At 53.0% G+C, this 15,718-nt stretch overlaps 1 non-coding gene across 1 annotated transcript; it reads right to left on the bottom strand.

Moving 5' to 3' along the window:
- Positions 1–5,180: 5,180 nt before the first annotated feature.
- On the bottom strand, positions 5,181–5,360 carry LOC134523577 (small Cajal body-specific RNA 16). Its single transcript, XR_010073354.1, has one exon. It is a non-coding gene; the product is annotated as a small Cajal body-specific RNA 16 (non-coding RNA).
- Between the last annotated feature and the right edge of the window lie 10,358 nt (positions 5,361–15,718).

Here is a 15,718-nt window from a genome sequence, read left to right as displayed (position 1 = left end):
ACAACACCCAAAGTCTGCGTTTGGGTGCAACCTGCCATCCCTGCCGGCGCCCTCAGCACCTCTCCTGGGTCCCTCTGCAACGCATGCAGGGCTCGCAGCCGCCCTCACATCGCCCAGCACCGACCTGCTGCGGATGCAGGAATTCCTCGGGGAAGACAGGCTGTTTGACATTGCCCACCTTCCCCCGAGCAAGAGAGAGCAGCGAGGGAGAGGGCGATAAGTGCCTTGTTGACCACAGGGTTAAAAACAATTTCCCTTCTGGGAGAGTCTGGAGCTAACCACGGTAGGGATTAATTTTGCCCAAGTAGTGGGTAAAACTAGTAAAACAGCACGGGCTTCAAAACATACCCATGCGATACCAGTGCTGACTGGTGAGGGTGTTTGCCTACTCTTTCTTGGCAATAAATTCTCAGTTACTATTTAAGAAACTCACAGCAGCTTCAAGTTATAGGAAAACCAAATGGGCAACTGATAAGCAAATCCAGGTGCACCCATCTTCCCTGAGCCACGAGAGGCTCCGGAGCAGGCAAGCAGGGACAGGGGATGCATCACCCTGCTCCCAACAGGCACAAGCCATTTTTACAATGCAATTTGAGTCACTCCCACTGCTAAACAAATAAGATCCTTAAGCATGATTTGCAAGTTACGCAGCCCCAAATATCCAACTGACCCACTTCTCCCGGGGCGGTTGTGCTTTCCTCAAATGAAGGCTGTTTACAATCCCTAATCCACTTTGCGTGTAGGTTAAGCAGCGACCTCAGCACACCGAGCCGCATCCTGCCTCCACCCATCAGCCCAAAGAGGCTTTTACTGCAACAGTGCTTCTAGTGCAACTAATGACTCTTTCCACTGGACTCTTTTCACAGCAAGACCCCGGGAGAGGCGCTGGGATGGGCTGGGGACCACACTTGGCGGTCATGTGCATATGACCGTATCAAGACATGGCATCCCCCAGGAGAAGCTGGGGAAAAACATTTTTTTTTTTTTTTTAAAAGGCAAACGGTGACCAGCTCCACGCTGACCCATTCTGAATTAAAACCTTCAAAGAGAACACTGACATTATTTTTGCAGAAGCCGCAGGGTCAAAAAGATCTAAAATCTTCCTGAAAACAAAGCAAAGGCAGAAAAGCCTTGCAGGACTGCCCTTTTCTGCAGACACCCCCCTCCCCACCCTCAACTCACTCCTCAGCCCTGCGAGCACCACCCCATTTTGGCTGCCTCCCCATGGCTCTCCAGCAGCCTCCACCCCGACAGCTGCGGTAGGAGCAGCAACCGGCAGACATCATCCTTCAGCCAACAGAAAGATCGATCTCCAAAATGTCCACAGACCCCACCGGGTACCAGCAGCTAGAGAGGAGCGTGCACTCCTCTGCATCTCAAGGCACAGCAATAACGTACTCATGAAGATGCCCATCTCTCCTTTAGGCACTCCTTCTCAAGCAGTACGAGTGCTGGAGCAAAGCCAGCATCGCTGGATTCTGCTCAGGAATTCATTCTTAACGTGACACTTAAGAGGCAAAATTTAGCAAGGAAGAAATCCTGTGCTCAGCCAAGGAGCCAGGCTGGCCACTGTGAGCTGACCGGCTTCTGCAGCATTTCCTACGAGCACTAAGCCCAGGGAACACAACACAACCCAGCAAGCAGCACGCGTTCACGGCATTTCACAGCACATTGGCCTCAAGCTTCGCTTGGGAGTGTTCCAGATCAAGGGTTCCAAGCAAGGGTACATATTACTGCCCAGGTGGAAGGAAAGGGAACTTAACATCTGCAAGTTAACCCTTCGAGCAACCTCTTCCAGGTACCCGCATTGGAAGTTGGCACCAACTGTATCAAACCCGCAGCAGAGCGGTGCCCCCCAGGCACACACGCACATTGCTTACGAATAATTCCACTGGCCAGGGACGAGCATCATCACATTGAGCGCGCGGCCAGCCCGCCTGATGGTTGTATAACGCACAAGCAACCTGGGCTGCTGCCAACGTGCAGAGCGGGGATCTTCAACGGGAACGTAATCCCACCACGGCCTCGCTGCCCGCGCATCCGATTAATGGAAGAAAGTCTCCCTGTTTTCCAGTTTCAGTGAAATTCAGCCATTCCGTGGAGCTTCACACCCTCTAGTGGAGATGGGAGCTTGGCACACTGAGGAGATGCTCTCAAATGCCTTCAGCGCTGCTGAATTCAAGACTGAATTAGCCCTACAGACCCCCACGGCACTACACGTCTCCAGCGTGTGACTGCCCCGGGCACAAGCCACAAGTGTCAGTGCAGAAGTAGTTTTACATGCCTACTTGCCTGTATGCACACATCCAGCATGTTAAAAATCTACTTTGTCCATGCACACTAGCAAGTATTAAATACAAAGAAAGGAAGAAAGTCAACTTTGAATCAGATTTTATTTATGTTTACCAATTAGTTAAGCAAAACTACTTTCTATAATCTAAAAAGACCACAGAGGTATAACCAAACTGCAAGAGCAGCACTCTCACCATCCTGCAGGGCGATCTTCTGGTCCAGCCACCTGAAAAGAAACGAGGATGTTCAGTCGGAGCAAGCACGCTGCAGGGAAAGCTGGGCACAGACATCAGAGCTGCTCAGCGCGTGCGCCAGGTAGCCAGACCCCACAAGGCTGTCACAAACAGCTCGTGACCCACGGCCCTCCTGCAAATGGTTATGGTGCATATTAATTACATTGAGAAAACGCTTTATTGTTTAAAAGTTAGCTGACAGGAAAATCCTCGGTCAGACAAATCACTTTGTTTTTAAAATTAAAATTCTTCAAGATTAGAAAATACTTTTCTGATTTATATCCAACTTTTCCCCCCTTTATTAGACACCTGACAAGTTTTAAGTACAGCAAAATTTATACATTTTGGATTTAAAGGATAAATATAGGTTATTTTCCAGGAGCAACTAAGATCAGGATATTTGCAATCACCCTGTCTAGGGCTCCGTATGCTTTATTCTGACAGTCCACCTGGCCAAAAATATGAATTTGTAACCCAGGGAATAGCAGCATTAGTGAAAGGAAAAGGAAGTGCTTGTTCAAATAATAAAACGATCAAAGGTGTCAGTCTGCAGCAGTACACAAGTGAAACGTCTTTAACTGCAGCTTGAGACTGTCAGACAGCTCTGCCCAGGTCAGTTCAACATCAGGAGACAAAGCAGAAAAGGACAATTGGTTGCCAATTCAAAACATGTGACTTTACAACTGGTGAACGGAGTGCAGCTTTGCTCGGTGCAGGAGACGTTACCTGGTCAGGATGGTAGCCAGAAATCCAGCTAAAGCTAGAGACCACTGTCCTACATGAAGCCAACTTCTCGGGATCAGCATCAACTGAAACATCTAAGCGAAGCAGCATGCCATGCCAGCTCTCCTTAAAATCCTTCCCAATAGCACTTCTACCGTGAAAACTTCCAACAGCACACTAGTGGCACCATCTCCTCTCCAGCTGGGGGGAAGCTACTCTCAAGCCTGCGGCGTCATGGTGAAATAAGGCTGCCAGATCAACTCAAGCACGTGCAGGCATGGCAACGTGACTGCATTTCCGCCAAAACAGCCGTAACACACAGCCCAGAGCTTATGCTGGTTGACACTGATAGCAGAAGGTCAGATGTGTGACCAGCAGGACGCCTGCCAGCACAGCATTAACCTCCTAGACTGGTCTGAGCAAATTAGAGCCAGCAAAGTGAGCTTGGACTGGATCAGAGTGTTGTGACACTCGGGTCTGGCACCAGAACACCCTGAGCCAGAGACACTGCTCCATTTCTGACGAGGAGGTACAGTATGAACAGCGTTTCTTCAAAAATATACTTCATGCCGTTGCAGTTACCCTGGCAGAATCAGCTGGCCAAGACGTACAGTGGAAACACTTCACCACCTGATGAACAAGTAGGTGTCACACAAAGAACTAACAGTGAGCTTGTTAAACCATCAGGCCCCCAAATCAACACCTCCCTAGAATTATCAGGGACAGTTCACACATCTGGCTAAAACGGCATGAAACTGGACAGAGCAACAGCATATTAGAGCTCCCATGACAGACACATCAATCACATCCTTCGAGCTCAGGTGCTGCTGGTCTGCAGTGCCCGTTTTCAAGATTTAATTGAAAATACAGCATCTGGTGGCTTCTGCATGGCCACTGTGCACACTGCGGTCTCTACAGCACAGCAGAGCTCCCCCACAAAACAAAGCCACTGCGGTGAGGAGGAAAGAGGGGCAGAAAAGTTGTTTTTCTCTCCCGCAAACTACACAGTCCTTCCTCTCCCTACCAAACTCTGATACTGTTAGCTTTCCTGTAACTTCATTAACATGCTAGAAAGTTACTTATTTTTCTCTCCTCAGCTTGTTCTTGCTGCTTTATTGGGTTAAATCTGCTCACGTATGGTCCCAACAAACCCCAGTGCCAGGTCAAGGTGTGCAAAGGAAGCATTTTGCTGAGACTGGGGGCAGGAAGGGTTTCCCACTCCAGCAGCAATGAAATATCCATTCATTTTATCCCAAACTGCACTGAGAGAGCTCGCCAATCAACGGCAGATCAACTGCAGCCACATGCAAAACACAATGACAGCAAAGCTGGTTTAAGGAGCACCTTCTTCCTCCCACTGCCTGACAGCTCCTCAGTTGTACAGGAGCAACCATCTGGGGTGACCTTGCTGTGAGCCAAATCACCCAACCACAACAAACAGCAAAAGTGCTTTGGTTTTTTTTTTTTTTGGCAAAGAATTTTTGTCAGAAGCCAGGGCCACCTTGGTGCCAGGTTCACAGCACAGGCCTTCCCCGCTCCCCTTCCCGCGCTTGCGAGAGCACGTGCTGCCTGAGCTGTGTCCCCAGCTGAACTCCCCAGCTGCAGGAGAAAAAACAAACAGTAAAGCAAATCACAAGAGCAAAGCACACAACTTCCAACAAAGCCTTACAATTTGCAGAAGTGAAGAAACCACCTTATCAGTATTCCCTACGACGTGGGGAACAAAGTTTTGTAATTCAGTAACAGTGATAAATCAAGGGAAAAAAAATACATGTGCAATGTATCGAAGTTCTGCTTTCCACATCTGTAAAACCTGTGCGCAAAGGAAGGGCAATGTCAGTTTAATTTTGCTAGAGCTTTTTCAAAAGAAGATTCAGTATACATTAAAGAAACTAACGTAAAAGCTGATTTTCCTTGGCTTAGGTAGGAGCCTGTTGTATGCAGTATCATACATGACCATCAAAACGCTGCATGAATGCTCACACCTGTTACTGCACGGGATGAACCCCAGCACGGAGCCTGCCGGGGAGTTGATCTTGGGCGCGGGTGAGGCTGGCTGATACGAGGCAGGGCCGGCTGGCCCCAGCGCCCAGCAGCCCTTCCCCAGCCCCATGCTTGCTGCAGCACCCACAGACCCCTCGTGCCCATGACCCACAGGGCTCACCTGGCTCGCCTGGTTCTCGCTCAGTGGAAGCGCCGAGGGCCAATGTAACCACTGCTGGTCACCATCCGGGGCTGGGGCTTCTGTGGGGCTGAGCCCTGACAGGAAATCCTGCAACGCACGAAGTTTTGGGAAAATTCACAAGAAAAACAAACAGCCCCCTTCCCGCTGCACAGCTCGCCCGTCCCACCCCTTGGGCCCAACTCAGCTCTCCCCCTGTCCCCCCACCCCCCGCCACCTCCAGTGTGGACTCCAACACCTCCTCCATGGAGGAGCCGTAAATCGAGTCTGTCCCTTGCACAGCCCCCAGCTCTCCCCCATAGTCCCCCAATCCCCCCTGCCACACCCACACTGAACCTCATCTCCTGCACCCCAGCCCCTCACTACACCCCCACGCTGCGCCCCAAGCCCCCCCTGCACCCCCCATACCCTGTCTCCCACTGCCCTCCTCCCCGCACCGCCCCCCAGCCCCCTCTGCACCCCATGCCCCACTGATTCTCAGCCCTCACTGCACCCCCCAGCCCCATCTCCTTCCCCCCGACCTTCACTACACCCCCAAACTGCGCCCCAAGCTCCCCTTGCACCCCACCATCGCTCCAGGCCTCCACACCCTGTCTCCTCCAACCCCCACTGCCCCCCCACCTCCCGCACCGCCCCCCAGCCCCCTCTGCACCCCATAACCTGCTGCCCCGCAGCCCCCACCGCACCACCCACCACTCCAACCCCATATCCTGGTCCCCAGACCCCAATAGTCCCCCCTCCACTACCCCGAGCGCCCAAAATACAACCCCTCCCCACAGTGCGCCCCCCCCCGCAACCCCAAACCCCCCGCCCGGCCGCCCACCACGAGGCCCCACACAACCGGAAGCAGAAAGGCCGGAAGTGCTCGTCTCGGTGGGCTTCCGGCCTCCAGCGGTCCTCCAAGCACTGCCTTAAAGGGACAGCCACATGCCGAGGCGGGCTGGCCCGCGTCGCTATGGCAACCGTCGGGGCCCGAGCCAGGCCCGAGGGCGGCGTTGCGCGCTCCGGGGTCAGGTAGCCGGCTGGCGAGTGCCCCGGGGGCAGGGTAGTGTCAGCAAGGCAAAATCTCTGCAGGCAGAGGGTTGGGAGGGTGCTCTGGGCCAGCGCTGAAACTGCACCTGCATTAATATGGAGTAGATCAGCATTTAGATCAAATTTTCTGTTGTTGGTTTTTGAGGCCGCTCAAAAACGTGGCGCGGTCCACACGCTGGAGGGACGGGATGCCGTCCAGAAGTGGGACCGTGCCAGCCTCATGGAGTTCAACCAGGCCAAGTGCAAGGTCTTGCACCTGCGTCACGGCAATCCCCGGCCCAAAGCCAGTCTGGGCGGAGAATGGATGGAGAGTGGCCCTGAGGAGAAGGACTTGGGGGTCTTGGTGGATGAGAAGCTCAGCATGCCCCGGCAATGTGTACTGGCAGCCCAGAGAGCCAACCGCATCCTGGGCTGCATCCCCAGCAGCGTGGGAAGGAGGGCGAGGGGGGGATTCTGCCCCTCTGCTCCGCTCGGGGGAGACCCCCCTGCAGTGCTGCCTCCAGCGCTGGGGCACCAACAGCAGAAGGACACGGAGCTGTTGGAGCGGGGCCAGAGGAGGCCCCGGAGATGCTGGGAGGGCTGGAGCCCCTCTGCTGTGAGGACAGGCTGAGAGAGCTGGGGGGGTTCAGCCTGGAGAAGAGAAGGCTCTGGGGAGACCTTAGAGCCCCTTCCAGTCCCTGAAGGGGCTACAGGAAAGATAGAGAGGGACTTTTTTACAAGGGCACATAGTGATAGGAGGAGGGGTAATTGCTTCAAACTGGAACAGGGGAGATTTAGATTGGATACCAGGAAGAAATTCTTTGCTGTGAGGGCGGTGAGCCCCTGGCCCAGGTTGCCCAGAGAAGCTGTGGCTGCCCCATCCCTGGAGGGGTTCAAGGCCAGGCTGGACGGGGCTTGGAGCAACCTGGGCTGGTGGGAGGTGTCCCTGCCCAGGGCAGGGGGTGGCACTGGGTGGGCTTTAGGGTCCCTTCCAGCCCAAACCATGCTGTGATTCTATGAGTTGTGCTTCACTTTCAGTGGCTCTGACAGCTCCACTCCTGGCTAAGTGAGAGGGGCTTTTCAGCATGAATAAAGGTATCTCAGTCATGTAATTTAATCACAAATTTCACTGTAAGGCATTTCAGTATAACTAGTCCAACAGAAGAAAAACACTACAACACACATGCAATAGCTTTCTGCCTGATGGCTCATTAAAAATTAAAAGGCGCTTAGTTTTATTTCTGCAATAACACATTTTAGCAGACCTTTTATGAAATATACATACAGACCCAAATCAAACATGCAAAACCCGGACAAAAAGAGCAGCTGGTAAAGCCAAGCACCACACTGCTAGCAAACGCTCGCTTTCAGCTTGCCCAGAAAACCTTATCATGGCCTCTTGTTGCCAGCATATTCAAGTAAGGGGCTTGAATGACACGGTGACAACTTGTGGTCCCATCAGCCTGTGAGGGCAGATCAGCCCCGCCGGCTGAGCAGGTAATTCAATACTCTGGTTTCCCATTAGTGGGTGTGCTGTGCCGCCTGCGCGCTGCTGGGAGCCTGCTCGGAATACTAAACTCTTCATTTTCTTGTGATTTTTCTTCTGGTGCTTGTAAATATCCAGGCAGAGTGTTTTACAAATACCGAGGAATGTCTTTCCAGTCCCCATGAAATCAGAGGTCACGATCCTCATTTCGCACGCAGAATTGTGATGCAAAGGGATGAATAAAAACATAAATACCCGTGGATTTGGGGAGCTCGCTTTGTATAACTGCTTCTGCGCTTTTCAGGGTACAAAGCCCTTTCTGCCTCTCAACTGGTGGTCACGAGCCAAGGGACATTCACCTCTCTCCCAACACAGCCCAGGTCTTCATGTGCAGCTGGTTTAATGTTGGATGTGGTAATGCTCAGTAGGTTTTTTTTTTTTCTTATTATCAGAGTGAAGTCCTTTAATGGTGCCAGAGCAGGATGGAAGAGCCCTGCAGCCAGCCTGCCCGAAGCTGGACCCCGGGACCTCGCATGCAGTGGCCACGCGAGGCTCCTTGACGCCGGGACCTCGCATGCAGTGGCCACATGAGGCTCCTTGACACCGGGACCTCGCATGCAGTGGCCACATGAGGCTCCTTGACCCCGGGACCTCGCATGCAGTGGCCACGCGAGGCTCCTTGACGCCGGGACCTCGCATGCAGTGGCCACATGAGGCTCCTTGACCCCGGGACCTCGCATGCAGTGGCCACGCGAGGCTCCTTGACGCCGGGACCTCGCATGCAGTGGCCACACGAGGCTCCTCGCAGGCCTGGGCACCCTCACAGAAGAGATAGGCTTTTCCAGCTGAGTGAGAGGGGCTCCAAGACCCTCACAACCTTCTTCAACACCAGCCCTGCAGGGAGGTGCAGCCGGACACCCCACTCCGGACAGACACCCCCTTTCCTCCGGGGCAGCGCGTCAGGGTGGCATGGGGACACGTGTGTGCAGAGCTTGAATGCATAAGCATTTCACAACCAACGCTGCGACCTGCTGCACGCCTTTGCTGTGTCCCCTTCCCCTCACACACCTCCTTTTGTCTCTCCTCTTCATTTCGGCGCCGCTGAAAGGAGCCACGGGACCACACTGCCAGCCAGCACCGACTGATCGGCTTCCACGCACCCTCATCCTTCCATTTTTCCTCGGTGCAATACTGCCAGGGCTGCAGCCAGCTTAAATGTTATGTATCTCATTTGCACAGCTGAACCTGTGCTGTCTGGCTGATGGCAGGGACAGCTCTGAAAACAAGCTAATTTTTTTTTTTTTTTTTCCTTTTGATAAAAGAAAACATTACCTCTCTGAGATATACACACTAGATCAAGCATAAACCTGAATTATCTCCCTCTGCTTTTTTTTTCCAGGGAGCAGATAATAGGTAGATCTATCCATCCGTCTGCTTTGTTACACGTCGCCCAGCTTGGCAGCATTTCTGTTGCTGTTAAACCATGTTCATCCCCCTTGACATTTAAAGGGCCGTTATATGATTACTGTCACAGTCTCATACGTGGATCCTTAAACCAATTCACTCCTCCTCTTCCCTCTGATGATGGATTTGCTCATTTATGCCGTAGTAATTTGTTTTTCTCATGCTGCGCTCCAGCAAAAAGCTTTCACTGTCAAACGTGGTTTTCTGTACAGCCCTTCCCCGCAGTGCCGTGTTACAACTGAGCAGCTCCGGGCAAATTGGAGCTGCCCTGTCTTTCAACAGCGTTAGCAAAACAAAGTCACCTACACCCTTGGGAGCCCGATGGCGTCAGGGTTGGGTCCTCCTGCGTTCGGAGCCACTGCTGCAGCGGTGCGAAACGTGGCAGACCACAGTGCTGCCATTCCTGTTGATGGGACCATCGGCTACCACGGCTGCTCCATGCAGAATGCCCCGTGGGACATACGGACCTCAGTGAGGAGCACGTGGCACTTGAGAGCAGGGTGTTGAGGCTTTCCGGCTTTTTGGGAGCCTCTTTTCCAGCTTTTTTGGGTGGGAAGCGCCATCCGCCCAAGGGATTGCAGCTCGTCCATCAGGTCAGCACACACATGGGGAGAATGTGCAGACCGGAGGGTGTGCTGCCACCAGAGCTTTTCCAGATGATCTGCAAAGGGGAAAAACCTTTCAATGCATGAACTCCTTAGGGTATTTTAAAGTCCCTTTTGGCCTTTCCCATGTTCTCCTATTGGCAAGATCAGAAACACCGAGGGTGTTACCCAGCTCCACTGGGCGCTGGTGGGCAGTTTTGCCAGAAAGTTGGTCTCTTACAGATCCAGGCATTGAGTTAAATGGGTAAAAGCGATGTAAAGCTGAGCCCTTGGCCTGCGCATCAGTTTGTACTTTGGGTATCTCTGATGGGAAAACCTGGCTCTGTACGTGCTCCCAGCCTGCTCCCACTGCACAAACTCCTGCCTCTCCTAGGGCTGCTCACACCGAGGGACTTCATCAGCTCTCCTGAGCGGGACCACTGATGTGCTCCGGTTCCTGCCACATGGGAAACAGGCTGTAAGCGGGGCTACCCAGGCCCATCTCACACTTGGAAAATGTGGCCAGCAGAGATCAAAAGAGATCTCCCTTGGATGGAGAGCGTCATGGCTGGTCGTGTGGCAGCTCATGTCACCCGGACACCTGAGGCCACAGCCCTCGACGCGCGCGTGTCCATCCCGCCATGGGGCTGCAGTGCTGCTGAGCTGAAAGCTTGAGGATCTCTGGTTTAACCTGAAATACGAAGTGAAGATTTCCTACTCCACAGAGCTCAGCTGTTTCTAGATTTACTCTCCTCAGCATCGCCTCTGTTCCCAGTCCCCTGCTGCAGAGATGGTGGCAGAGGTTTGTGTATCTAATGAATTGCTATTCAAACCCACTTGCTCGTAGAGAAACATCCTTGACCGAATCCAGCTGTGCTGGGGAAAGATGTTTTCTCTCTCAGGCACTTGTCACTGTCCCCAGCTGGAGGTTTCTCTCCCATCAGCCTGTCAGCAGGGCAGTTTGCATGCACACTTCAGCCACAACCAGCTGGGCTGGTGTCCGTCTACTCCTGAGAGGATAAATCCGAGAGCAGGCTACCTGATGAGGAGCACTGCGGTGGCCAGGCATGCTGCTGCCTCCCACATACCGGGAGCTTTTTGGAAGAATAACTCATTGTGGCAAAATTTCTGCTAGACTCAGTATCGTATGGCTGTGCTTCCCTCTGTTTAGTGACAACCAGGTACTATCCGTCCTCCAGCAGACAGCAACGAGCCACCAAACAGTATGTCGTGGAGCTTGACTAACTTAGACACAGACTAACTGCGCCCAGCCCCGAGGTCCTCTCTGCTGCCTGGTGGCTCAGCATCGTGCGCATGAATTAATGCCTGCAGAACAGCAGTCTTAGACCTTGTCATATTGCTGCAACAAATGCCAAAGCAGGACGGTGAGTCCTCCCCAAACTGCTTGACCAGCACATCTGCAAGGGCGGCAGCATCCAGCCATGACCAGCTGCGGGGTGCTCACTCCTTGCACCAGCACAGCTGGATCTCAGCCATGGTGTTTCTTGGCTGTATGCGTTGCCTGCAGGGCAGGACTCAACACCGGCACTTATTCATCTGGTCCTCCCATGAAAACTGTGCGAGAAGGAGAGCTCTGCGGGCTGGCAGCGAGGTGTTTAGCGTTCCTGCAGGCACTGGGGGTAACGACCGTCTGTAACCACAGCGGACCCCCGTCTGAGCAGGAGGAATACTGGTGGCGGGGGCCAGCCCTGAAGGATCCGCAGCAATCCCTTTTATTCTGTCCTCAGGTAGCCAGGCTCTGGAATGCCTTTGAAATACTCCAGAGCACTTGGTCCTTTTCCACCCGGGAGCTCTGTACCCTTGTGAGCCAGGTCACAAGTCATGGCAGCAAACAGGAGGCGCACCCATTCACTGAAATTATCCCAAGGAAATTCCTCTGTATTTGCATTCTGGGGACCGGCACTGACACCCTCTTGCTCTGCAAAACCCACATCCCTAAATGTCCCCCTATCCCCAGCCAGGCATCATGACTGCTCACGGAGCCCCCCGTGCCCCCATCCGCCTCCCCACCGCCCTGAAGAGCTGTTCTACAGACACACTTCCAATGCCTCGGATGAGCTGGTGCCCTTTGCAATCTCCTTCTGTTCCATTCCTACAGAGTTTGGCCAATTTGCATAACAAACGCACAATATAAATGTCAAAATCGGCCGCATCCGTATCTTATTTTCACTTCAGACTCTAATTGCATCATTTTTGACTCCGACTTGCCTTTGCAAATAGCCGGAGCCTGGCACACCGGGGACGTCGCCTTCCCGGATCCCTGGGGCTGTGCTCCGAGAGCCCAACATCCATCTTACTTACAGCCGCCCCAGAGCTCCTGCCTTTCCTGCAGATGCAATTAGCAGCTCTGCCATGGCTGCCCTGCACAAATGGATCAGGGAGAAGAGAAAAACACATGTTGAGCCAGGAGACAGACCTGCATGGCAGCCCGGGGAGGCAGATGGCACTGTCTGCATGCCACGAGGGAAACTGAGGCAGAAGCAGCCAGGGGTCCGGGTCTCCGTTGCAGACCCACATTCCCGGTGCCACCCTTCTCTCGCTTTGCTTTGCACAATTTCTCGTGAATTGCCGTGAGAACAGATGTGCTCAGGGCGTTTTTGCAGATGCGGGGTGAAGAGAGAAGGCTCCAAACCTGGGTCTCTTCCAGGCTTGTCCATGCCCTCCATTCCTCCTCCTGCTGAGCTGTGCATAGACCCGATATAAACCCTCCATAAACCCCATATAAACCCACCTGCTGCTCCCCGTGACAGCCCCACCGACTGCATCCATTGCCTCCTGTGGGGCAGATTTCGGGCTCGTATCTAAATGTTTCAGAATCCCTAAAGCACCACGTTTCATTTAATTCTGCAAATGCAAATGAGGATTTGCAGGAAACCATTTGATTCACGGGTTCATCCTTTATTTTGGCAGATAGCATCAGTTAAACGCCTGCTTATTTCTGCTTTGTGAGAACAATATAAACCACTTAAGTACACATACAAGATAGACTGTTCCATAAGTGCTTATGAGCTGTTTGATTTACCGGGGCGTCTTTATCTTTGCTGAGTATCTTACAAAGTCATTTATTATTTAGCAGTAAATTAAAGGAGAGGGTCTGCGATTTTCAACAACAGAAATTAATATCCCAGCACTCCATTGTACCATATATATCTATAATTTACAGCGCGGAAATCGGCCAGATAGAGCTGCGAGACAATCCGTTTCCCCTTCTCCCTTGTTACCTCCTGATTACTGCTGCACAGGGGGAAATAAAAAATGGACTCGCAGGAGAGACACTCAAGTCAGTGAAGGATGGTTTTAAATTAAAAGTCCACTTTTTGTGGCTCTCGTGAGATCCCCTTTGCATCCCACTCTGCCCTCCTGCGCACATCACTTACAGATAATGTATTGCGTATGCTGCAATTTTGCCTTGAGACCACTAATTTTTTAATCTTACTGGTTCTATGCTCAGGGTTAATAAATAATAGTAATAACAATAATAATAACAACAACAACAACTGTTCCACCTGTAAGCCTCGCAAACACATGCTGTGGGGTTCTTTGCCCACCCATTCGCGGTGGTGGGGTGACCACGGTACCTGCAGAGCTGGAGCAAGCGGTGGCACATCCAGAGACACAAGTGGCAGCGAGGACAGAGCTCTTCCCTCTGGGGCTCTGTGGACCCCTGAAGTCCGTGGGTGACATTAGAAACAAGGGTGGGGGTGTCACATTGAAGAAAAATCCATCCTTTGAGCTGGCAACCCCTTCCTTTGGGTCTGGGCCAGCTTGCCGCCAGCAGCCTGGTGCCACGTTCAAGCGCAATAACAAGGCCGGAAAGTTTTATGGGCTGCGTTGGGCTCTGGCTGACACAAAGAAGCTAATAATTTATAGTGATCTCGTGTACTACAAAGGCAAAACATGTCCCTCTCGCATGTAGCTCCGAGAGCCGCAGGGATAAATCAGCTCCAGCAAGGGAGCAAATATGAGAAAAGCAGAAAAATGACCCCAAACTTTCTGCGTGGCTTCTCTGGAAGGAGGAGAGCGCAGGGGCGCTGCCATCGCCCTCCTGGCCCGGATCAGGTCCCAGCCAGCCCCTCCAGGCACCCGGGCTGTGCCAGGGTCTCTGGGCACTGCCCACAGGCACCGCGGTGTGATCCGCTGCTCGGCTGCAGCTGCCTGGACACCCGCCACGCTGCTCCGACCTCTCCTCGCATCGCCTTTGGCTCATCAGTCCCCACATCCGTCTGGAGCCCACCTGGGGGCTGCAGAGGAGGGAGGTTTTGCACCCCAGAGATGTGGGGGATGGAGCCTGCATCCCCGGGAGCTGCACGGAACCATCTGGGTGGCGGCAGGGGAGCATTTACCAGCCATTTCTAACGCTCACCTGTGAAGGGAGGCATCTTGGAGCAAGGTCCTCGTGTCTGGGATCTCCGTGAGGGCAGGATTTGTGCTTTTGAGGCATCTTGGAGCAAGGTCCTCATGTCTGGGGCCTCCTTGGGGACAGGTTTTGTGCTTTTGGCCAACGAATCCATCTTCTAGAATAATCCAGTGCTACCTTAGATGCTGCCAGCCGGGAAAGACACCCGTGGGCAGGTACAGATGCTTTCCCCTTCTCTAACCACCACCTCAACCCAACGCAGCCATCTCCCCGTTGGAGCAGCACCAACCAACCTCCCAGTGTCCACCAGAGGTGTTTCACCGTGCCAGCGGCCGGGGCTTCACCACACCAGGACCGGGGCGGATCTCGCCACAACGCTGCCTGATGTTCTGACACAAGAACCGAATTCCCTGGGGCTTGGCGACCGTGCCGCATTGGATGGGATGCAGCACCCCATCACCTTATTTTCACCGTACTCACGTGCCGCGGTTCCCCAGGCAGGCGGCTGGCTGCACCACTGCCGAATTATACGGGCAGCCTTCAATTTCTCAGCTAAATTGAGGGAGTCGTTTGTCTTGCGGCAAACCAGATAAAAAGGAGGAAAGACATCAAAAAGTTCAGTCTTTAACAAGTCACACTTCCCCCCCCTCTCTTCTTCTCAATGTGGGGAAATTTCCAAGGAGAAACCGTTGCAGCATTATTTGTCTTTGTTTTGGGGAAGAAAAGCAAGCTGATTAAAAGCAAACATAAAGCAAGAGCTGTGGGGTCCCAGAGGCTCCTTTGCAGGATTTCAAAGGAAAAAAAAAAGGAATGAAAAACTGGAAGCATCAGAGCAAGACATCTAAGCTTTGAAGATAATATCAGTTATGGATGAATTAAAACACACAATAATTACTACGATACCTGAAGAGATGGGGAAAACTGGTTTCTTGGTGCACACCACGTCCTTCCAGGGATGCTCGTGCCAGGCTGGGTTTATGGTCCAGGCGCTCGCATCGTCGCCGGCAGGATCTGCGCGTCGCGGCTGAGCCTTGCCGGGCTGGGATATGGGTTATCGCCGGGAAACACGCTGCCATTCGCACGGCTGGGGAACGCAGCCCTCCCTCGGACCCCCCACCCGGAGCAGGGACGGGGACAGCACCTCTCCGCGCCCCCCCGGGGCCCGTGCTAAGCCCCGAGATGACATGACCTGGAGGTAGAGATAAGGTGGGAGAACAAAACTCCTCCGTGAGCATTGGGAGGCACCTGAAGCTTATCTCCTCCGTGCCTGCCGGTTGAAGATTATAGGCTTTTATTTTCTTCTTCCAAGTGGCAAGGAAAAAAAAAAAAAGAGAGAAATAGGGAAAAAAACCCATCCTGCATGCA

This window comes from Chroicocephalus ridibundus, chromosome 14 (assembly GCF_963924245.1).
Source record: "Chroicocephalus ridibundus chromosome 14, bChrRid1.1, whole genome shotgun sequence".
NCBI lineage: Eukaryota > Metazoa > Chordata > Aves > Charadriiformes > Laridae > Chroicocephalus > Chroicocephalus ridibundus.
Note: the sequence above shows the minus strand (reverse complement) of the source record. Positions and strands in the feature narration are given on the sequence as shown.